General features: G+C 47.4%; 29 non-coding genes across 29 annotated transcripts; all 29 read left to right on the forward strand.

Annotated features, from left to right (window-relative positions):
• The first annotated feature begins 41 nt into the window (after positions 1–41).
• Positions 42–157, forward strand: LOC141063935 (U5 spliceosomal RNA). The gene has a single exon (XR_012225196.1). It is a non-coding gene; the product is annotated as a U5 spliceosomal RNA (small nuclear RNA).
• Positions 158–471: 314 nt separating this feature from the next.
• LOC141064406 (U5 spliceosomal RNA) lies at positions 472–587 on the forward strand. Its single transcript, XR_012225620.1, has one exon. It is a non-coding gene; the product is annotated as a U5 spliceosomal RNA (small nuclear RNA).
• Positions 588–901: 314 nt separating this feature from the next.
• On the forward strand, positions 902–1,017 carry LOC141063837 (U5 spliceosomal RNA). The gene has a single exon (XR_012225109.1). It is a non-coding gene; the product is annotated as a U5 spliceosomal RNA (small nuclear RNA).
• A 314-nt stretch (positions 1,018–1,331) lies between these two features.
• On the forward strand, positions 1,332–1,447 carry LOC141064080 (U5 spliceosomal RNA). Its single transcript, XR_012225325.1, has one exon. It is a non-coding gene; the product is annotated as a U5 spliceosomal RNA (small nuclear RNA).
• Positions 1,448–1,761: 314 nt separating this feature from the next.
• LOC141063989 (U5 spliceosomal RNA) lies at positions 1,762–1,877 on the forward strand. The gene has a single exon (XR_012225245.1). It is a non-coding gene; the product is annotated as a U5 spliceosomal RNA (small nuclear RNA).
• A 314-nt stretch (positions 1,878–2,191) lies between these two features.
• LOC141065153 (U5 spliceosomal RNA) lies at positions 2,192–2,307 on the forward strand. Its single transcript, XR_012226294.1, has one exon. It is a non-coding gene; the product is annotated as a U5 spliceosomal RNA (small nuclear RNA).
• Positions 2,308–2,621: 314 nt separating this feature from the next.
• On the forward strand, positions 2,622–2,737 carry LOC141064243 (U5 spliceosomal RNA). Its single transcript, XR_012225473.1, has one exon. It is a non-coding gene; the product is annotated as a U5 spliceosomal RNA (small nuclear RNA).
• A 314-nt stretch (positions 2,738–3,051) lies between these two features.
• Positions 3,052–3,167, forward strand: LOC141064334 (U5 spliceosomal RNA). The gene has a single exon (XR_012225555.1). It is a non-coding gene; the product is annotated as a U5 spliceosomal RNA (small nuclear RNA).
• A 314-nt stretch (positions 3,168–3,481) lies between these two features.
• LOC141063789 (U5 spliceosomal RNA) lies at positions 3,482–3,597 on the forward strand. Its single transcript, XR_012225066.1, has one exon. It is a non-coding gene; the product is annotated as a U5 spliceosomal RNA (small nuclear RNA).
• Positions 3,598–3,911: 314 nt separating this feature from the next.
• On the forward strand, positions 3,912–4,027 carry LOC141064233 (U5 spliceosomal RNA). The gene has a single exon (XR_012225464.1). It is a non-coding gene; the product is annotated as a U5 spliceosomal RNA (small nuclear RNA).
• Positions 4,028–4,341: 314 nt separating this feature from the next.
• Positions 4,342–4,457, forward strand: LOC141064858 (U5 spliceosomal RNA). Its single transcript, XR_012226026.1, has one exon. It is a non-coding gene; the product is annotated as a U5 spliceosomal RNA (small nuclear RNA).
• A 314-nt stretch (positions 4,458–4,771) lies between these two features.
• Positions 4,772–4,887, forward strand: LOC141064285 (U5 spliceosomal RNA). The gene has a single exon (XR_012225511.1). It is a non-coding gene; the product is annotated as a U5 spliceosomal RNA (small nuclear RNA).
• A 314-nt stretch (positions 4,888–5,201) lies between these two features.
• Positions 5,202–5,317, forward strand: LOC141064538 (U5 spliceosomal RNA). Its single transcript, XR_012225739.1, has one exon. It is a non-coding gene; the product is annotated as a U5 spliceosomal RNA (small nuclear RNA).
• A 314-nt stretch (positions 5,318–5,631) lies between these two features.
• LOC141065077 (U5 spliceosomal RNA) lies at positions 5,632–5,747 on the forward strand. Its single transcript, XR_012226224.1, has one exon. It is a non-coding gene; the product is annotated as a U5 spliceosomal RNA (small nuclear RNA).
• A 314-nt stretch (positions 5,748–6,061) lies between these two features.
• On the forward strand, positions 6,062–6,177 carry LOC141064905 (U5 spliceosomal RNA). The gene has a single exon (XR_012226069.1). It is a non-coding gene; the product is annotated as a U5 spliceosomal RNA (small nuclear RNA).
• Positions 6,178–6,491: 314 nt separating this feature from the next.
• LOC141063909 (U5 spliceosomal RNA) lies at positions 6,492–6,607 on the forward strand. The gene has a single exon (XR_012225173.1). It is a non-coding gene; the product is annotated as a U5 spliceosomal RNA (small nuclear RNA).
• Positions 6,608–6,921: 314 nt separating this feature from the next.
• Positions 6,922–7,037, forward strand: LOC141065005 (U5 spliceosomal RNA). Its single transcript, XR_012226159.1, has one exon. It is a non-coding gene; the product is annotated as a U5 spliceosomal RNA (small nuclear RNA).
• Positions 7,038–7,349: 312 nt separating this feature from the next.
• On the forward strand, positions 7,350–7,465 carry LOC141065154 (U5 spliceosomal RNA). The gene has a single exon (XR_012226295.1). It is a non-coding gene; the product is annotated as a U5 spliceosomal RNA (small nuclear RNA).
• Positions 7,466–7,779: 314 nt separating this feature from the next.
• Positions 7,780–7,892, forward strand: LOC141064825 (U5 spliceosomal RNA). The gene has a single exon (XR_012225997.1). It is a non-coding gene; the product is annotated as a U5 spliceosomal RNA (small nuclear RNA).
• Positions 7,893–15,225: 7,333 nt separating this feature from the next.
• On the forward strand, positions 15,226–15,341 carry LOC141064253 (U5 spliceosomal RNA). The gene has a single exon (XR_012225482.1). It is a non-coding gene; the product is annotated as a U5 spliceosomal RNA (small nuclear RNA).
• Positions 15,342–15,655: 314 nt separating this feature from the next.
• On the forward strand, positions 15,656–15,771 carry LOC141064001 (U5 spliceosomal RNA). Its single transcript, XR_012225256.1, has one exon. It is a non-coding gene; the product is annotated as a U5 spliceosomal RNA (small nuclear RNA).
• A 314-nt stretch (positions 15,772–16,085) lies between these two features.
• Positions 16,086–16,201, forward strand: LOC141064106 (U5 spliceosomal RNA). The gene has a single exon (XR_012225348.1). It is a non-coding gene; the product is annotated as a U5 spliceosomal RNA (small nuclear RNA).
• A 307-nt stretch (positions 16,202–16,508) lies between these two features.
• LOC141065239 (U5 spliceosomal RNA) lies at positions 16,509–16,624 on the forward strand. Its single transcript, XR_012226373.1, has one exon. It is a non-coding gene; the product is annotated as a U5 spliceosomal RNA (small nuclear RNA).
• Positions 16,625–16,939: 315 nt separating this feature from the next.
• Positions 16,940–17,055, forward strand: LOC141064920 (U5 spliceosomal RNA). Its single transcript, XR_012226083.1, has one exon. It is a non-coding gene; the product is annotated as a U5 spliceosomal RNA (small nuclear RNA).
• A 314-nt stretch (positions 17,056–17,369) lies between these two features.
• Positions 17,370–17,485, forward strand: LOC141064071 (U5 spliceosomal RNA). The gene has a single exon (XR_012225317.1). It is a non-coding gene; the product is annotated as a U5 spliceosomal RNA (small nuclear RNA).
• Positions 17,486–17,799: 314 nt separating this feature from the next.
• On the forward strand, positions 17,800–17,915 carry LOC141064131 (U5 spliceosomal RNA). The gene has a single exon (XR_012225371.1). It is a non-coding gene; the product is annotated as a U5 spliceosomal RNA (small nuclear RNA).
• Positions 17,916–18,227: 312 nt separating this feature from the next.
• LOC141064772 (U5 spliceosomal RNA) lies at positions 18,228–18,343 on the forward strand. Its single transcript, XR_012225951.1, has one exon. It is a non-coding gene; the product is annotated as a U5 spliceosomal RNA (small nuclear RNA).
• A 313-nt stretch (positions 18,344–18,656) lies between these two features.
• Positions 18,657–18,774, forward strand: LOC141064633 (U5 spliceosomal RNA). Its single transcript, XR_012225826.1, has one exon. It is a non-coding gene; the product is annotated as a U5 spliceosomal RNA (small nuclear RNA).
• A 312-nt stretch (positions 18,775–19,086) lies between these two features.
• Positions 19,087–19,202, forward strand: LOC141064054 (U5 spliceosomal RNA). Its single transcript, XR_012225301.1, has one exon. It is a non-coding gene; the product is annotated as a U5 spliceosomal RNA (small nuclear RNA).
• The last annotated feature ends 100 nt before the right edge of the window (positions 19,203–19,302 follow it).

Below are 19,302 nucleotides of genomic sequence, written 5' to 3' on the forward strand. Positions count from 1 at the left end.
TGTGCCCATGGTGGTAGGTCAGTAGGAAGCCCTTGCCCAGTATACTCTGGCTCCTCTTCAGAACGTAAAAATCTTTCGCCTTTTACTAAAGATTTCCGTGGAGAGAAGCAAAACTGAATTTTGTGGCAATTTTTGCACGCTCCAGCTTGCTGGGGCTTCCTTAAATGGGTTCAACAACAGAATGAAGGAATGAGTGGGTGGGGTTTTGGTGGGAGACTGTACTCTGGGGCTGCTGGGAAATGTCTCTCATTTGAATATTGTAGCAGTGGATGGCCTTCTTCCAGGCAGCGGGACATGTGACTCTCTGGCAGCAAGATGGAGCTGAACATGGAGCAGCCTGCGGAAAATGGGCTGTGTGTTGCTGTTTTTGTTTTTCCATAGCCAAACCACGCACTCACTTCTAGGTGGTCTCCCTGGGCCAAATGAGGGCTGTGCCCATGGTGGTAGGTCAGGAGGAAGCCCTTGCCCAGTATACTCTGGCTTCTCTTCAGATTGTAAAAATCTTTCACCTTTTATTAAAGATTTCCGTGGAGAGAAGCAAAACTGAGTTTTGTGGCAATTTTTGCATGCTCCAGCTTGCTGGGACTTCCTTAAATGGCTTCAACAACAGAATGAAGGAATGAATGGGTGGGGTTTTGGTGGGAGACTGTACTCTGGGGCTGCTGGGAAATGTCTCTCATTTGAATATTGTAGCTCTGGATGGCCTTCTTCCAGGCAGCGGGACATGTGACTCTCTGGCAGCACGATGGAGCTGAACACGGAGCAACCTGTGGAAAATGGGCTGTGTGTTGCTGTTTTTGTTTTTCCATAGCAAAACGACGCACCCACTTCTAGGTGTTCTCCCTGGGCCTAATGAGGGTTGCGGCCATGTTGGTAGGTCTGGAGGAAGCCTTTGCCCAGTATACTCTGGCTTTTCTTCAGAACGTAAAAATCTTTTGCCTTTTACTAAAGATTTCGGTGGAGAGAAGCAAAACTGAGTTTTCTGGCAATTTTTGCACGCTCCAGCTTGCTGGGGCTTCCTTAAATGGGTTCAACAACAGAATGAAAGAATGAGTGGGTGGGGTTTTGGTGGGAGACTGTACTCTGGGGCTGATGGGAGATGCCTCTCATTTGAATATTGTAGCAGTGGATGGCCTTCTTCCAGGCAGCGGGACATGTGACTTTCTGGCAGCAGGATGGAGCTGAACACGGAGCAGCCTGCGGAAAATGGGCTGTGTGTTGCCGTTTTTGTTTTTCCATAGCCAAACCACGTACCCACTTCTAGGTGGTCTCCCTAGGCCAAATGAGAGCTGTGCCCATGGTGGTAGGTCAGGAGGAAGCCCTTGCCCAGTATACTCTGGCTTCTCTTCAGAACGTAAAAATCTTTCGCCTTTTACTAAAGATTTCCGTGCAGAGAGGCAAAACTGAATTTTGTGGCAATTTTTGCACGCTCCAGCTTGCTGGGGCTTCCTTAAATGGGTTCAACAACAGAATGAAGGAATGAGTGGGTGGGGTTTTGGTGGGAGACTGTACTTTGGGGCTGCTGGGAAATGTCTCTCATTTGAATATTGTAGCAGTGGATGGCCTTCTTCCAGGCAGCGGGACATGTGACTCTCTGGCAGCAAGATGGCGCTGAACATGGAGCAGCCAGCGGAAAATGGGCTGTGTGTTGCCGTTTTTGTTTTTCCATAGCCAAACCACGTACCCACTTCTAGGTGGTCTCCCTAGGCCAAATGAGAGCTGTGCCCATGGTGGTAGGTCAGGAGGAAGCCCTTGCCCAGTATACTCTGGCTTCTCTTCAGAACGTAAAAATCTTTCGCCTTTTACTAAAGATTTCCGTGGAGAGAAGCAAAACTGAGTTTTGTGGCAATTTTTGCACGCTCCAGCTTGCTGGGGCTTCCTTAAATGGGTTCAACAACAGAATGAAGGAATGAGTGGGTGGGGTTTTGGTGGGAGACTGTACTCTGGGGCTGCTGGGAAATGTCTCTCATTTGAATATTGTAGCAGTGGATGGCGTTCTTCCAGGCAGCGGGACAGGTGACAATCTGGCAGCAAGATGTAGCTGAACACGGAGCAGCCTGCGGAAAATGGGCTGTGTGTTGCCGTTTTTGTTTTTCCATAGCCAAACCACGCACCCACTTCTAGGTGGTCTCCCTGGGCCAAATGAGGGCTGTGCCCATGGTGGTAGGTCAGGAGGAAGCCCTTGCCCAGTATACTCTGGCTTCTCTTCAGAACGTAAAAATCTTTCGCCTTTTACTAAAGATTTCCGTGGAGAGAAGCAAAACTGAATTTTGTGGCAATTTTTGCACGCTCCAGCTTGCTGGGGCTTCCTTAAATGGGTTCAACAACAGAATGAAGGAATGAATGGGTGGGGTTTTGGTGGGAGACTGTACTCTGGGGCTGCTGGGAAATGTCTCTCATTTGAATATTGTAGCAGTGGATGGCCTTCTTCCAGGCAGCGGGACATGTGACTCTCTGGCAGCAAGATGGAGCTGAACATGGAGCAGCCAGCGGAAAATGGGCTGTGTGTTGCCGTTTTTGTTTTTCCATAGCCAAACCACGCACCCACTTCTAGGTGGTCTCCCTGGGCCAAATGAGGGCTGTGCCCATGGTGGTAGGTCAGGAGGAAGCCCTTGCCCAGTATACTCTGGCTTCTCATCAGAATGTAAAAATCTTTCGCCTTTTATTAAAGATTTCCGTGGAGAGAAGCAAAACTGAGTTTTGTGGCAATTTTTGCACGCTCCAACTTGCTGGGACTTCCTTAAATGGGTTCAACAACAGAATGAAGGAATGAGTGGGTGGGGTTTTGGTGGGAGACTGTACTCTGGGGCTGCTGGGAAATGTTTCTCATTTGAATATTGTAGCAGTGGATGGCCTTCTTCCAGGCAACGGGACATGTGACTCTCTGGCAGCACGATGGAGCTGAACACGGAGCAGCCTGCGGAAAATGGGCTGTGTGTTGCCGTTTTTGTTTTTCCATAGCCAAACCACGCACCCACTTCTAGGTGGTCTCCCTGGGCCAAATGAGGGCTGTGCCCATGGTGGTAGGTCAGGAGGAAGCCCTTGCCCAGTATACTCTGGCTTCTCTTCAGAACGTAAAAATCTTTCGCCTTTTACTAAAGATTTCCGTGGAGAGAAGCAAACCTGAGTTTTGTGGCAATTTTTGCATGCTCCAGCTTGCTGGGGCTTCCTTAAATGGGTTCAACAACAGAATGAAGGAATGAGTGGGTGGGGTTTTGGTGGGAGACTGTCCTCTGGGGCTGCTGGGATCTGTCTCTCATTTGAATATTGTAGCAGTGGATGGCCTTCTTCTAGGCAGCGGGACATGTGACTCTCTGGCAGCACGATGGAGCTGAACACGGAGCAGCCTGTGGAAAAGGGGCTGTGTGTTGCCGTTTTTGTTTTTCCATAGCCAAACCACGCACCCACTTCTAGGTGGTCTCCCTGGGCCAAATGAGGGCTGCGGCCATGGTGGTAGGTCAGGAGGAAGCCCTTGCGCCGTATACTCTGGCTTTTCTACAGAACGTAAAAATCTTTTGCATTTTACTAAAGATTTCCGTGGAGAGAAGCAAAATTGAGTTTTGTGCTAATTTTTGCACGCTCCAGCTTGCTGGGGCTTCCTTAAATGGGTTTAACAACAGAATGAAGGAATGAGTGGGTGAGGTTTTGGTGGGAGACTGTACTCTGGGGCTGCTGGGAAATGTTTCTCATTTGAATATAGTAGCCGTGGATGGCCTTTTTTCAGTCAGCGGGACACGTGACGCTCTGGCAGCAGGATGGAGCTGAACACGGAGCAGCCTGCGGAAAATGGGCTGTGTGTTGCCGTTTTTGTTTTTAAATCGCCAAACGACGCACCCACTTCTAGGTGGTCTCCCTGGGCCAAATGAGGGCTGCGGCCATGGTGGTAGGTCAGGAGGAAGCCCTTGCGCAGTATACTCTGGCTTTTCTTCAGAACGTAAATATCTTTCACCTTTTACTAAAGATTTCCGTGGAGAGAAGCAAAACTGAGTTTTTTGGCAATTTTTGCACGTTCCAGCTTGCTGGGGCTTCCTTAAATGGGTTCAACAACAGAATGAAGGAATGAGTGGGTGGGGTTTTGGTGGGAGACTGTCCTCTGGGGCTGCTGGGATCTGTCTCTCATTTGAATATTGTAGCAGTGGATGGCCTTCTTCTAGGCAGCGGGACATGTGACTCTCTGGCAGCACGATGGAGCTGAACACGGAGCAGCCTGTGGAAAAGGGGCTGTGTGTTGCCGTTTTTGTTTTTCCATAGCCAAACCACGCACCCACTTCTAGGTGGTCTCCCTGGGCCAAATGAGGGCTGCGGCCATGGTGGTAGGTCAGGAGGAAGCCCTTGCGCCGTATACTCTGGCTTTTCTACAGAACGTAAAAATCTTTTGCCTTTTACTAAAGATTTCCGTGGAGAGAAGCAAAATTGAGTTTTGTGCTAATTTTTGCACGCTCCAGCTTGCTGGGGCTTCCTTAAATGGGTTCAACAACAGAATGAAGGAATGAGTGGGTGAGGTTTTGGTGGGAGACTGTACTCTGGGGCTGCTGGGAAATGTTTCTCATTTGAATATAGTAGCCGTGGATGGCCTTTTTTCAGTCAGCGGGACACGTGACGCTCTGGCAGCAGGATGGAGCTGAACACGGAGCAGCCTGCGGAAAATGGGCTGTGTGTTGCCGTTTTTGTTTTTAAATCGCCAAACCACGCACCCACTTCTAGGTGGTCTCCCTGGGCCAAATGAGGGCTGCGGCCATGGTGGTAGGTCAGGAGGAAGTCCTTGCGCAGTATACTCTGGCTTCTTTTCAGAACGTAAAAATCTTTTAACTTTTACTAAAGATTTCCGTGGAGAGAAGCAAAACTGAGTTTTGTGGCAATTTTTGCACGCTCCAGCTTGCTGGGGCTACCTTAAATGGGTTCAACAACAGAATGAAGTAATGAGTGGGTGGGGTTTTGGTGGGAGACTGTACTTTGGGGCTGATGGGAGATGCCTCTCATTTGAATATTGTAGCAGTGGATGTCCTTCTTCCAGGCAGCGGGACATGTGACTTTCAGGCAGCAGGATGGAGCTGAACACGGAGCAGCCTGCGGAAAATGGGCTGTGTGTTGCCGTTTTTGTTTTTCCATAGCAAAACCACGCACCCACTTCTAGGTGGTCTCCCTGGGCCTAATGAGGGTTGCGGCCATGTTGGTAGGTCTGGAGGAAGCCTTTGCCCAGTATACTCTGGCTTTTCTTCAGAATGTAAAAATCTTTTTCCTTTTACTAAAGATTTCGGTGGAGAGAAGCAAAACTGAGTTTTCTGGCAATTTTTGCACGCTCCAGCTTGCTGGGGCTTCCTTAAATGGGTTCAACAACAGAATGAAGGTATGAGTGGGTGGGGTTTTGGTGGGAGACTGTACTCTGGGGCTGCTGGGAAATGTCTCTCATTTGAATATTGTAGCAGTGGATGGCCTTCTTCCAGGCAACGGGACATGTGACTCTCTGGCAGCACGATGGAGCTGAACACGGAGCAGCCTGCGGAAAATGGGCTGTGTGTTGCCATTTTTGTTTTTCCATAGCCAAACCACACACCCACTTCTAGGTGGTCTCCCTGGGCCAAATGAGGGCTGTGCCCATGGTGGTAGGTCAGGAGGAAGCCCTTGCTCAGTATACTCTGGCTTCTCTTCAGTACGTAAAAATCTTTCGCCTTTTACTAAAGATTTCCGTGGAGAGAAGCAAACCTGAGTTTTGTGGAAATTTTTGCATTCTCCAGCTTGCTGGGGCTTCCTTAAATGGGTTCAACAACAGAATGAAGGAATGAGTGGGTGGGGTTTTGGTGGGAGACTGTACTCTGGGGCTGCTGGGAAATGTCTCTCATTTGAATATTGTAGCAGTGGATGGCCTTCTTCCAGGCAGCGGGACATGTGACTCTCTGGCAGCAAGATGGAGCTGAACATGGAGCAGCCAGCGGAAAATGGGCTGTGTGTTGCCGTTTTTGTTTTTCCATAGCCAAACCACGTACCCACTTCTAGGTGGTCTCCCTAGGCCAAATGAGAGCTGTGCCCATGGTGGTAGGTCAGGAGGAAGCCCTTGCCCAGTATACTCTGGCTTTTCTTCAGAACGTAAAAATCTTTCGCCTTTTACTAAAGATTTCCGTGGAGAGAAGCAAAACTGAGTTTTGTGGCAATTTTTGCACGCTCCAGCTTGCTGGGGCTTCCTTAAATGGGTTCAACAACAGAATGAAGGAATGAGTGGGTGGGGTTTTGGTGGGAGACTGTACTCTGGGGCTGCTGGGAAATGTCTCTCATTTGAATATTGTAGCAGTGGATGGCGTTCTTCAAGGCAGCGGGACAGGTGACAATCTGGCAGCAAGATGTAGCTGAACACGGAGCAGCCTGCGGAAAATGGGCTGTGTGTTGCCGTTTTTGTTTTTCCATAGCCAAACCACGCACCCACTTCTAGGTGGTCTCCCTGGGCCAAATGAGGGCTGTGCCCATGGTGGTAGGTCAGGAGGAAGCCCTTGCCCAGTATACTCTGGCTTCTCTTCAGAACGTAAAAATCTTTCGCCTTTTACTAAAGTTTTCCGTGGAGAGAAGCAAAACTGAATTTTGTGTCAATTTTTGCACGCTCCAGCTTGTTGGGGCTTCCTTAAATGGGTTCAACAACAGAATGAAGGAATGAGTGGGTGGGGTTTTGGTGGGAGACTGTACTCTGGGGCTGCTGGGAAATGTCTCTCATTTGAATATTGTAGCAGTGAATGGCCTTCTTCCAGGCAACGGGACATGTGACTCTCTGGCAGCACGATGGAGCTGAACACGGAGCAGCCTGCGGAAAATGGGCTGTGTGTTGCCATTTTTGTTTTTCCATAGCCAAACCACGCACCCACTTCTAGGTGGTCTCCCTGGGCCAAATGAGGGCTGTGCCCATGGTGGTAGGTCAGGAGGAAGCCCTTGCCCAGTATACTCTGGCTTCACTTCAGAACGTAAAAATCTTTCGCCTTTTACTAAAGATTTCCGTGGAGAGAAGCAAACCTGAGTTTTGTGGCAATTTTTGCATGCTCCAGCTTGCTGGGGCTACCTTGAATGGGTTCAACAACAGAATGAAGGAATGAGTGGGTGGGGTTTTGGTGGGAGACTGTCCTCTGGGGCTGCTGGGATCTGTCTCTCATTTGAATATTGTAGCAGTGGATGGCCTTCTTCTAGGCAGCGGGACATGTGACTCTCTGGCAGCAGGATGGAGCTGAACACGGAGCAGCCTGCGGAAAATGGGCTGTGTTGCTATTTTTGTTTTTCCATAGCCAAACCACGCACCCACTTCTAGGTGGTCTCCCTGGGCCAAATGAGGGCTGTGCCCATGGTGGTAGGTCAGGAGGAAGCCCTTGCTCAGTATACTCTGGCTTCTCTTCAGAACGTAAAAATCTTTCGCCTTTTACTAAAGATTTCCGTGGAGAGAAGCAAAACTGAATTTTGTGGCAATTTTTGCACGCTCCAGCTTGCTGGGGCTTCCTTAAATGGGTTCAACAACAGAATGAAGGAATGAGTGGGTGGGGTTTTGGTGGGAGACTGTAATCTGGGTCTGCTGGGAAATGTCTCTCATTTGAATATTGTAGCAGTGGATGGCCTTCTTCCAGGCAGCGGGACATGTGACTCTCTGGCAGCAAGATGGAGCTGAACATGGAGCAGCCTGCGGAAAATGGGCTGTGTGTTGCCGTTTTTGTTTTTCCATAGCCAAACCACGCACCCACTTCTAGGTGGTCTCCCTGGGCCAAATGAGGGCTGTGCCCATGGTGGTAGGTCAGGAGGAAGCCCTTGCCCAGTATACTCTGGCTTCTCTTCAGATTGTAAAAATCTTTCACCTTTTATTAAAGATTTCCGTGGAGAGTGTAAGAGAATGGTCAGTCATAATATACTGAGCGGCCATGTTGTCTCTAGCAGCCATTTTGTTGAAAGTTAGAGAAGATTCAACTTTTACAAAAGAGCTGATAAAATGTATTAAATGGAGGATGGAAAATGAGATCATGTCTCCTAGCAACCTCAGCCGATGTGCGTAGAGGAAGATTGGATCAATCAATAGGGTCACAGGTTACCAAATATATGGTCAGTATGCTTATACGTGATAGTGTGGTAGCGAAGAGTAGAGTAGTTAAAATGTCAGGATGTAAGAATTTAGGGACCTAGACTGGAGACAATGATAAGATTTTAGGACAGTAGCCATAGATACCAATGACTTATGGGTTTTAGTGTTGCTTGAAGAAATGTTAATTAATATCTTCGTATTATGTCATTATATTCTCTGTTCTAAACCACGTTTCTGTAGATTACCATGAAAACGCCTTAGAATTATAATGTTAACGCCCTCTGCGGCAAAATGCAGCTTTCTTTTTTCTGATAATGTATAAGATGCCCCTGTTACTGTCGATCGGGGCCATTCCATCGCCATCATGCCACTGTGCCTCACCATGGCCAGGGCACAGAGCCTTATCACCGCCAGACCTCCTAGCAAATCTCTGCCTGTCTGAATTCCTGTTTTTGCCCGCATATTCCAACTCCTCTGTTATTCTGTATCTGTCTTGCTGTGTATCTCCGAATAAACCTTCAACCTCAGCTTGATAAGAGATCGTCTGTGGAACTTCTTCCCGACTCTTCCAGCTCTCAGTAGGACTTTTTCTTACAAGTGGCGAGCCAGCCAGGAGGAGCAGCTCCGGAGAGTGGCCTCCAGAAGAACCTTTGTGGAAGAAGCCGCAGATGAGGGCTTGGAGGTGGAAAGAGGAAGAGAAAAAATAAAAGAAACGCGTGTGGCCACACGTGAAACCGATCAAAGTAAGCCAGCCTGAAGGAGAACCTCTCGTGATCGCTCCGAGACCGCCTGCCCGATTTTTTTATAAGAAAACCACGGACAAAGAAAAAGACTATAAAAGATGAGTAACTAAGAAGAAGCTATCTACAAGGACGTGAGAATTTTTTTGTGCCCGGTAGCAAGAAGCTTTAAAAGGGCGTGGGGAGACGCCTGGCAAGCTAACGAGTGAGGCTGGAATCACGGCTGCACCTCTTTTGATATCTGGTCGACCCCCAAACAGCCGGCAGGAGGTCTTCCATTCGAAAGAGGTGTGAGTATCTAACTTTGCTTAAATTGCATTTGTTGATACTAGGACATAGTAAAACTCGTCCTTGTAGACCACTGTAAATATGGAGTGGTTACGGAAGCAGGCAGAGAAATATGCTGGCACACCCCAGCTGGAGGGGGTTAATGTGGAAACTACGTGGTTAAATTGTATGCGATGGTTTACCACAGAAAACAGGGAACTAGATAGAAAGAATTCGCTAGGGAGAATTAACAGCCGGGTATCGGCTTTGTGTAAGACAGTCATAACCTTTGATCAGGCTCTTGATAAACAGTCTACACCACAGTATGTATATGGGGTTACCCGGGCAGGGGCAGTGTACGGGGAGAGATTAGAACAGCTGAATGAGACATTGAGACGAGCAGAGGAAACACAAAAGGAGGGGGTTGAGTTGGAGCCTTTGACAGCACTTATAGCACAGATGGAGTCTGCAGTGGGGAAGTGCGGGGCTGACGTAGACACAGTCTCAGAATGGAAGTCAATGTTAGGAGACTGGATTAGAGAATATACCACTACACAGGATAGGTTGTCCCGGCAGCTTCAACTTATGCAGGCACAGTTAAGTAAAGAATTGAACGAGGAAGGGGATGATTCATCACAGGTAGATTTTAAATTTAACGATGACACTGCCTCTACCCCAAGAAAAACCCCTACCCAAATGTCTCTGGTCCATCTTAAATTTATCAAAAATTTGCCTAATTGGGAGGAAAGTAAGGGAGTATTTCGTAATGTCCTTGGCTTTGAATCATGGCTAGATAAATTTCAAATTAAATCTAAGGAAGATGCTTCCCGTTATTTCATGTCTTTTGTGCCCCCTGAGTTCATGTCCCATCTGAAAGCCCAGCAAGTGAAGGGTGTTCAGTGTGAATTGACAGAGTCGCAGGGAAGAATGAAGTTTGTGATTTCACAGAAGTTAGGGGGGAGAAAGCCCTCCCCGGCATTGTTAGATTCCTTTAAAATTAAAAAGGGGAGTGATCTCAGGATTGAGGCAGATAAATGGGTTGCAGCCTGGTGCGTTGTGTTTGATAAGACCTTAGATAGGATGGACCAGGGTGATAAATTTGCCATGATGGAACAATTTGTAAAAAAGGTGCCCCTGGAAGGAGTTTTTAAATCGGGAGTTTTGCAAAATGCGGGATCAATTGAGGACGTGGTGGAGGCTTTATTAACCAATGTTAGAACGATGCAATCCGAGGTGAAGGGTGATGAGTCTAATGTTTTTGCGTACCATTCACCTCGGGGTGTATCTGCTGATTCCGGGAGGCCAGGAGTTCCGGGGGGGTACGGCCAGCTGCCGAGAATGGGCAGGTCCCGTTCGGCAGAGCCCCCAAGGGATCCCACGAGAGGTCCTCCCGTGTGTTATCTTTGTGGGCAGTTGGGACACTTTAAACGGTTTTGTCCCCTCTTTGTGCCAGGGATTGTTCCCCAAGAACCCCGGGCACCATTTAATCCCCAACAGACCCGGGAGTTCTTTAGACCACCTGTCGGAGTTAGACCTCCGTACCCAGCAGTGAATGACCCTAGGCAGTATCAGCAGTACAACGGTCTTCAAATGGTTAACCCAGTTTCCCAGGAGCCTTCTGCTCCTGCTCCCTCTCCAATGGCTTTCACTCATCCGCGCCCGGAGGTCCATGCTGTTCAGGGAGGGGTCACTCCTCCTCGTCCCTATGCTCCGCTGATTAAGGAGCTGCGGGAACATGAGGACCAGACCCTGACCAAGGATCTCTTTGGGGCGGAGGTGGCGGCTGTTGGACGGAAGCCGTGCCCAGATGGGGATGATGGATTTTTCGGGCTTCCCACGGCAGGTAACACTGATTGATGGAGTGTTCCCCCTGTTCCCCTCACCCTCCTTGCTCCCCTTTCCCTGGGCAGGGACGGTAGACCTTATGTCAGAGGGAGAATAGAGGGGCTGCCTTGGGAAGACATCCTCATCGATACAGGAGCCTCAGTTTCAATAACACGACACAAATTGCAGTCACCCCCTGGACTGCCTGAAACTACAACTTTGGTAGGATTCGAAGGATCCTGTATTGAGGCGGTAAAAAAGTCGTACAGTAAACCTGAGATTTCAGGACACAGGGGGATCGAAGCAAAGGGGTCTTCGATGCGCTTTTTGGGTAAACCCACAGTTACGGTACACTATTTTGGGAACTGATATTTTGGGAGCAATGGGAATTGTTGTTGATTTATGTAACAAAGTCTTGTGGCGGAAGAAAGAAGCCACTATCTGTTCTGTAATTGTCCCTGTAGAGGAGGAGGAGAGTCATAAATTACCCATTGCTAGCTTCGGATTAGGTGCTAATGAAAATGTTGAAAACACTGACAATGATGCTTTAAAGAATGAATTGAAGCAAAAGTTCCCTGAATTGTGGATCTCAAAGAAAACTGATTGTGGGTTAATGCAAACTCAGGTTAAAATTGATGGTGAAAAACTGCCACCTTTCCAGCGTCAGTACCGTATTCCGGAGGACGTAATCCCTTACATAAGGGTAGCAGTCAGTGAATTGGAGAAACAAGGTGTTGTTGTGAAAGGTAATTCTCCATGTAACAGTCCTATTCTACCTGTAAAAAAGGAAGATGGCAGTTTTCGAATGGTAGTAGACCTGAGACTTGTAAATAAGTACACTCCCTCAGCTGCTCACCTTGTTGCATCTGTCCCTGAAGTTATGTCGCAGCTGAGGAGTGATTGTAAAGTATTTTCTTGTTTGGATTTTGCAAATGGCTTTTTCTCAGTACCCCTAACACCTGAATCTGCACTCCGCTTCGCATTCACTTTTGAAAATGTGCAATACTTGTTCACGCGGCTGCCCATGGGATTTCACAGTTCTCCTGTGTATTTCCATCAGGCATTGGCTCAGATGTTAGAACCCCTGGGGTGTGGAGACAAAGTCTTACAGTATGTGGATGATTTGTTGATTCAAACTGTCGATGAATGTGAACACAGAGAAACCCTTGAAAATGTTTGTCAGGCTTTACAAAATGCAGGACTCAAAATGAGTCTAGATAAAGTACAATTGATGAAATCAGAGGTTAAATTTCTGGGTGTGTCTGTCTCGGCAGAAGGAAAGAAGCCCATGCATGATAGGGTTAAAGCTATTCAGGCTGTCCCCATACCAACTAACATTACTGAACTCAGAAAATTTTTGGGTCTCATTAATTTTTCCAGAGAATTCATTGAAGATTTTGCTTATTTGGCTAAACCACTTTATGATTTATTGAAAAATGTTGATAATGACTTTGACCCTGTAAATGTAGAGGGAGCAGCCTTACAGGCTTTTGAGGGATTGAAACGCGCCCTTACGGCAGCTGCTGCATTGATTAACCCTGATCCTTCCCAGCCTTTCTACATTCAGACTCACACTGGTGATATCTCTATTTCTTCAGTGCTCCTACAAAAATGGCCCAAAGAAAGCCCAGAAGTGTCTAGTCAGTTGTATGCCTTAGGTTATTATTCTAGGTTGCTTACTCCCGTGGAAAAAGGATTCACTCAGTGCATGAAGCACCTACTGAGCGTGCACTGGACTATGAATCAAGTGAAACATATAGTGGGATTCGCTCCTTTAATTCTACAAACCCCGCACGTCACTTTAAAAACTTTGCTGAAAGGAAAAGCTTCAGGTATCAATTCACAGAGAATGGCCCAATGGATCATTGATTTTGAGACTAGAGACTTACAAGTCGAAGTGGGTGAGAAATATCACTTAGCCCAAATGATGCAGTATGCAGGAAAAAGTCACGATTGTCAAATTGAACAGGCTAATGTCACTCCCTCTCCCTTCCAAGCAGACTTTCAAGAGGGAATCCCCTGTGCCTATATCGACGGAGCTCGCTATTGGCATGAGGGGCATTACGTCACAGGCTTCGCTGTGTGGTTTCCAGCTAAGCCATTGCTGCTGCAGTATAAACTCCCTGGTCATTTCTCCGCTCAAAGAGCTGAGTTGGAAGCAGCTTTACAGGTCATTCTCGTGTGTCCAGAGCCAATGAATATCTTCAGTGATAGCGCATATGTCGTGTCGTCACTCACTTTATATCTTAATGTATGGGCCCTTAGGGGGATGGTTGATTCTCAGAACAAGCCCTTGCAGCATGCAGACATTCTAAAACAAATTGAGCAACGGGGTAAAGAATTCCCAAAATTATGGTCCTTCTGTAAAATCAAGGGACATCAGAGGTTGATTCCTGACCCCCACATCCTTGGTAATGCATATGTAGATCACGCGGCCAAGGAGGCTGCACTCACAGGCGACGACAAATATCCTCAAGAAGGCATCGCTGCAGTCACTGAGAAACCCCGAGACCCCCCCTCCCTTGTTTTTTCTCCTTTGCAGGATCTCATAAAAGCACAGGAGAAGGAGGGTGACTCATCCCTGTTCAATTCCCTCGAGTCCCTGCCCATTGAGGGGGAGTGCTTGTACTACAAACGGGTTAATGATAGACTAGTGCTTTACATCCCAACAATAATGGTTAAGTCTTTGCTCAAATTTTCAAGCTAAAAAGGTGATTAAAATGGTTCATATCAATCAGTATAGACTTCTTAATTATTTTACTGAGATTTCTGGTAAGGACTGATACTCCACTCTTTTTTTCTATTTCCTCCAGGTCAGCTGAAGATTTTCATATTCGACTCCTGGGACCATGAACCTATTGGATGATCAGGAGAAGATGTTTCACACTATACAGTGGGACTCTGATAGTGTGAGAGGGGGAGAAGATAAGGAAAATCCAGAAGACAAAGAATGAGAAGAAAAAGACCAAAAGAATTGAAAAGACCAAAAGACTTGACTATTTGTGCAACTTATTTTTTCGGGACTATTTGAATTATTTTTTTATTATGTGTTTGTTTTATGTTTAGGGACATTTGCCTTACACACACACGTGCATAAAGTGCTGAATTACCTCAATATTCTTATTTTCAGTAATTCACCCATGAATATTACAGTACTGTATGTTGTACTCTGGATAGAGTACAAGAGGGGGACTTGTAAGAGAATGGTCAGTCATAATATACTGAGCGGCCATGTTGTCTCTAGCAGCCATTTTGTTGAAAGTTAGAGAAGATTCAACTTTTACAAAAGAGCTGATAAAATGTATTAAATGGAGGATGGAAAATGAGATCATGTCTCCTAGCAACCTCAGCCGATGTGCGTAGAGGAAGATTGGATCAATCAATAGGGTCACAGGTTACCAAATATATGGTCAGTATGCTTATACGTGATAGTGTGGTAGCGAAGAGTAGAGTAGTTAAAATGTCAGGATGTAAGAATTTAGGGACCTAGACTGGAGACAATGATAAGATTTTAGGACAGTAGCCATAGATACCAATGACTTATGGGTTTTAGTGTTGCTTGAAGAAATGTTAATTAATATCTTCGTATTATGTCATTATATTCTCTGTTCTAAACCACGTTTCTGTAGATTACCATGAAAACGCCTTAGAATTATAATGTTAACGCCCTCTGCGGCAAAATGCAGCTTTCTTTGTTCTGATAATGTATAAGATGCCCCTGTTACTGTCGATCGGGGCCATTCCATCGCCATCATGCCACTGTGCCTCACCATGGCCAGGGCACAGAGCCTTATCACCGCCAGACCTCCTAGCAAATCTCTGCCTGTCTGAATTCCTGTTTTTGCCCGCATATTCCAACTCCTCTGTTATTCTGTATCTGTCTTGCTGTGTATCTCCGAATAAACCTTCAACCTCAGCTTGATAAGAGATCATCTGTGGAACTTCTTCCCGACTCTTCCAGCTCTCAGTAGGACTTTTTCTTACAGAGAGAAGCAAAACTGAGTTTTGTGGCAATTTTTGCACGCTCCAGCTTGCTGGGACTTCCTTAAATGGCTTCAACAACAGAATGAAGGAATGAATGGGTGGGGTTTTGGTGGGAGACTGTACTCTGGGGCTGCTGGGAAATGTCTCTCATTTGAATATTGTAGCTCTGGATGGCCTTCTTCCAGGCAGCGGGACATGTGACTCTCTGGCAGCACGATGGAGCTGATCACGGAGCAACCTGTGGAAAATGGGCTGTGTGTTGCCGTTTTTGTTTTTCCATAGCAAAACCACGCACCCACTTCTAGGTGGTCTCCCTGGGCCTAATGAGGGTTGCGGCCATGTTGGTAGGTCTGGAGGAAGCCTTTGCCCAGTATACTTTGGCTTTTCTTCAGAACGTAAAAATCTTTCGCCTTTTACTAAAGATTTCCGTGGAGAGACGCAAAACTGATTTTTGTGGCAATTTTTGCACGCTCCAGCTTGCTGGGGCTTCCTTAAATGGGATCAACAACAGAATGAAGGAATGAGTGAGTGGGGTTTTGGTGGGAGACTGTACTCTGGGGCTGCTGGGAAATGTCTCTCATTTGAATATTGTAGCAGTGGATGGCCTTCTTCCAGGCAGCGGGACATGTGACTCTCTGGCAGCAAGATGGAGCTGAACATGGAGCAGCCAGCGGAAAATGGGCTGTGTGTTGCCGTTTTTGTTTTTCCATAGCCAAACCACGTACCCACTTCTAGGTGGTCTCCCTAGGCCAAATGAGAGCTGTGCCCATGGTGGTAGGTCAGGAGGAAGCCCTTGCCCAGTATACTCTGGCTTCTCTTCAGAACGTAAAAATCTTTCGCCTTTTACTAAAGATTTCCGTGGAGAGAAGCAAAACTGAGTTTTGTGGCAATTTTTGCACGCTCCAGCTTGCTGGGGCTTCCTTAAATAGGTTCAACAACAGAATGAAGGAATGAGTGGGTGGGGTTTTGGTGGGAGACTGTACTCTGGGGCTGCTGGGAAATGTCTCTCATTTGAATATTGTAGCAGTGGATGGCGTTCTTCCAGGCAGCGGGACAGGTGACAATCTGGCAGCAAGATGTAGCTGAACACGGAGCAGCCTGCGGAAAATGGGCTGTGTGTTGCCGTTTTTGTTTTTCCATTGCCAAACCACGCACCCACTTCTAGGTGGTCTCCCTGGGCCAAATGAGGGCTGTGCCCATGGTGGTAGGTCAGGAGGAAGCCCTTGCCAAGTATACTCTGGCTTTTCTTCAGAACGTAAAAATCTTTCACCTTTTACTAAAGATTTCCGTGGAGAGAAGCAAAACTGAGTTTTGTGGCAATTTTTGCACGCTCCAGCTTGCTGGCGCTATGGGTTTAACAACAGAATGAAGGAATGAGTGGGTGGGGTTTTGGTGGGAGACTGTACTCTGGGGCTTATGGGAAATGCCTCTCATTTGAATATTGTAGCAGTGGATGGCCTTCTTCCAGGCAGCGGGACATGTGACTCTCTGGCAGCAGGATGGAGCTGAACACGGAGCAGCCTGCGGAAAATAGGCTGTGTGTTGCCGTTTTTGTTTTTCCATAGTCAAACCATGCACCCACTTCTAGGTGGTCTACCTGGGCCAAATGAGGGCTGTGCCCATGGTGGTAGGTCAGGAGGAAGCCCTTACCCAGTATACTCTGGCTTCTCTTCAGAACGTAAAAATCTTTCGCCTTTTACTAAAGATTTCCGTGGAGAGAAGCAAAACTGAGTTTTGTGGCAAATTTTGCACGCCCCAGCTTGCTGTGGCTTCCTTAAATGGTTTCAACAACAGAATGAAGGAATGAGTGGGTGGGGTTTTGGTGGGAGACTGTACTCTGGGGCTTATGGGAAATGCCTCTCATTTGAATATTGTAGCAGTGGATGGCCTTTTTTCCAGGCAGCGGGACATGTGACTCTCTGGCAGCACGATGGAGCTGAACACGGAGCAGCCTGCGGAAAATGGGCTGTGTGTTGCCATTTTTGTTTTTCCATAGCCAAACCACGCACCCACTTCTAGGTGGTCTCCCTGGGCCAAATGAGGGCTGTGCCCATGGTGGTAGGTCAGGAGCAAGCCCTTGCCCAGTATACTCTGGCTTCTCTTCAGAATGTAAAAATCTTTCGCCTTTTACTAAAGATTTCCGTGGAGAGAAGCAAAACTGAGTTTGGTGGCAATTTTTGCATGCTCCAACTTGCTGGGGCTTCCTTAAATGGGTTCAACAACAGAATGAAAGAATGAGTGGGTGGGGTTTTGGTGGGAGCCTGTACTCTGGGGCTGATGGGAAATGCTTCTCATTTGAATATTGTAGCAGTGGATGGCCTTCTTCCAGGCAGCCGGACATGTGACTCTCTGGCAGCAGGATGGAGCTTAACACAGAGCAGCCTGCGGAAAATGGGCTGTGTGTTGCCGTTTTTGTTTTTCCATAGCCAAACCACGCACCCACTTCTAGGTGGTCTCCCTGGGCCAAATGATGGCTGCGGCCATGGTGGTAGGTCAGGAGGAAGCCCTTGCGCCGTATAATCTGGCTTTTCTACATAATGTAAAAATCTTTTGCCTTTTACTAAAGATTTCCGTGGAGAGAAGCAAAACTGAGTTTTGTGCCAATTTTTGCACGCTCCAGCTTGCTGGGGCTTCCTTAAATGGGTTTAACAACAGAATGAAGGAATGAGTGGGTGGGGTTTTGATGGGAGACTGTACTCTGGGGCTGCTGGGAAATGTTTCTCATTTGAATATAGTAGCCGTGGATGGCCTTTTTTCAGTCAGCGGGACACGTGACGCTCTGCCAGCAGGATGGAGCTGAACACGGAGCAGCCTGCGGAAAATGGGCTGTGTGTTGCCGTTTTTGTTTTTAAATCGCCAAACCACGCACCCACTTCTAGGTGGTCTCCCTGGGCCAAATGAGGGCTGCGGCCATGGTGGTAGGTCAGGAGGAAGCCCTTGCGCAGTATACTCTGGCTTTTCTTCAGAACGTAAAAATCTTTCGCCTTTTACTAAAAATTTCCGTGGAGAGAAGCAAAACTGAGTTTTTTGGCAATTTTTGCACGTTCCAGCTTTCTTGGGCTTCCTTAAATGGGTTCAACAACAGAATGAAGGGATGAGTGGGTGGGGTTTTGGTGGGAGACTGTACTCTTGGGCTGATGGGAAATGTATCATTTGAATATTGTAGCAGTGGATGGCCTCCTTCCAGGCAGCGGGACATGTGACTCTCTGGCAGCACGATGGAGCTGAACACGGAGCAGCCTACGTAAAATGGGCTGTGTGTTGCCGTTTTTGTTTTTCCATAGCCAAACCAAGCACCCACTTCTAGGTGGTCTCCCTGGGCCAAATGAGGGCTGTGCCCATGGTGGTAGGTCAGGAGGAAGCCCTTGCTCAGTATTCTCTGGTTTTTCTTCATAACTTAAAAATTTTTCGCCTTCTAATAAAAATTTCCGTGCAGAGGAGCAAATCTGAGTTTTGTGTCAATTTTTGCAAGCTCCAGCTTGCTGTGGCTTCCTTAAATGGGTTCAACAACAGAATGAAGGTATGTGTGTGGGGTTTTTGGTGGGAGACTGAGCTGTGGCATTGCGGGAAAATGGCCCTCATTTGAATATAGTAGCCGTGGATGGCCTTCTTTCAGTCAGCGGGACACGTGACGCTCTGGCAGCAGGATGGAGCTGAACACGGAGCAGCCTGCGGAAAATGGGCTGTGTGTTGCCGTATTTGTTTTTCCATCGCCAAACCAAGCACCCACTTCTAGGTGGTCTCCCTGGGCCAAATGAGGGTTGTGCCCATGGTGGTAGGTCAGGAGAAAGCACTTGCCCAGTGTTCTCTAGCTGCTCTTCAGAACGTAAAAATCTTTCGCCTTTTACTAAAGATTTCCGTGGAGAGAAGCAAAACTGAGTTTTGTTGCAATTTTTGCACGAACCAGCTTGCTGTGGCTTCCTTAAATGGGTTCAACAACAGAATGAAGGAATGAGTGGGTGGGGTTTTGGTGGGAGACTGTACTCTGGGGCTGATGGGAAATGCCTCTCATTTGAATATTGTAGCAGTGGATGGCCTGCTTCCAGGCAGCGGAACATGTGACTCTCTGGCAGCACGATGGAGCTGAACACGGAGCAGCCTGCGGAAAATGGGCTGTGTGTTGCCGTTTTTGTTTTTCCATAGCCAAACCACGCACCCACTTCTAGGTGGTCTCCCTGGGCCAAATGAGGGCTGTGCCCATGGTGGTAGGTCAGTAGGAAGCCCTTACCCAGTATACTCTGGCTTTTCTTCAGAACGTAAAAATCTTTCGCCTTTTACTAAAGATTTCCGTGGAGAGAAGCAAAACTGATTTTTGTGGCAATTTTTGCACGCTCCAGCTTGCTGGCGCTATGGGTTCAACAACAGAATGAAGGAATGAGTGGGTGGGGTTTTGGTGGGAGACTGTACTCTGGGGCTTATGGGAAATGCCTCTCATTTGAATATTGTAGC

Source organism: Dendrobates tinctorius, unplaced genomic scaffold, assembly GCF_039654945.1.
Source record: "Dendrobates tinctorius isolate UK_male_01 unplaced genomic scaffold, ASM3965494v1 ptg000250l, whole genome shotgun sequence".
NCBI classification, from domain to species: Eukaryota; Metazoa; Chordata; class Amphibia; order Anura; family Dendrobatidae; genus Dendrobates; species Dendrobates tinctorius.